The sequence below is a fragment of the Penaeus monodon genome, chromosome 22 (genome assembly GCF_015228065.2).
Source record: "Penaeus monodon isolate SGIC_2016 chromosome 22, NSTDA_Pmon_1, whole genome shotgun sequence".
Classification (NCBI taxonomy): Eukaryota; Metazoa; Arthropoda; class Malacostraca; order Decapoda; family Penaeidae; genus Penaeus; species Penaeus monodon.
Window position 1 is genome coordinate 6,654,031 of NC_051407.1, and position 1,019 is coordinate 6,655,049.

The following is a 1,019-nucleotide window of genomic DNA, read 5'->3' on the forward strand; positions in this document are numbered from 1 at the left end:
GTTAAGTCGTGGTGACTAGCGGAAGGCAAAGTTCTCAACCCACTGGTCGCGATTTTTTTCGCCGGATAGTCTTAAAATAAATGAATATAAGAATGCACAGTTGTATATGCAGGTAAAAGTTTATGTTTTTTTTAACACTTATTTTCTTTTACGTATCAAAGTTATTGAAATTCATTGTGTTAGTAATATAAACCCATACAAATAATAATGTAAGCTCATAAACATCTGCAAGTTGCAAGTATAACTAACATTTAAAAAATTGGTTGGATGTTCACACGCTAGCCCAGTTTAAGTCTGTATTCAGGATCGCTAGTCCAAGTTAAGACTGTATTAAGGGTCACTAGTCCAGGTTAAGACTATACTAAGGGTCGCTAGTCCAGGTTAAGACTATGCTAAAGGTCGCTAGTCCCGGTAAGACTGTATTAATGGGCACTAGTAAAGGTTAAGACTGTGTTAAGTGCAGGTAGTCCAAGTTAAGAGTGTATTAAGGGTCACTAGTTCAGGATAAGACTGTAATAAGAGTCTCTAGTCTAAGTTAAGACTTTATTAGGGTCGCTAGTCTCGAGTAAGACTGTATTAAGGGTCGCTAATCCAGGTAAAGTCGGCATTAAGGGTCGCTAATTCAGGTTAAGACAATAATGAGGATCACTAGCCCAAGTTAAAACTGTATTTAGGGTCGCTAGTCAAGGTTAAGGGTGGCAACCATAAGAAATTGGGAAAGATTTTTGGCATTACTTCAAGTCAGAAATGACGCAAAGGTAATACTGTAATCACCCACCACCGATACTTGTGTGTATGTGCATGACAACATATAAATACATATGTACGTATGCAAGGGTCCATGTATGTACTCAAACACAGATTGCATTGCAACAATGCGATCGAAATGTAAATGTACTCGCTGGGAAAAATCACGGCAAACACAACATTCCATAAGCTGGCAACTGGTTTCCTGATCGAAACTCCTTCCTCATGCTTATACCGCACTTTGATTTGGGTCTCTGAGATAAAAGTAGTCG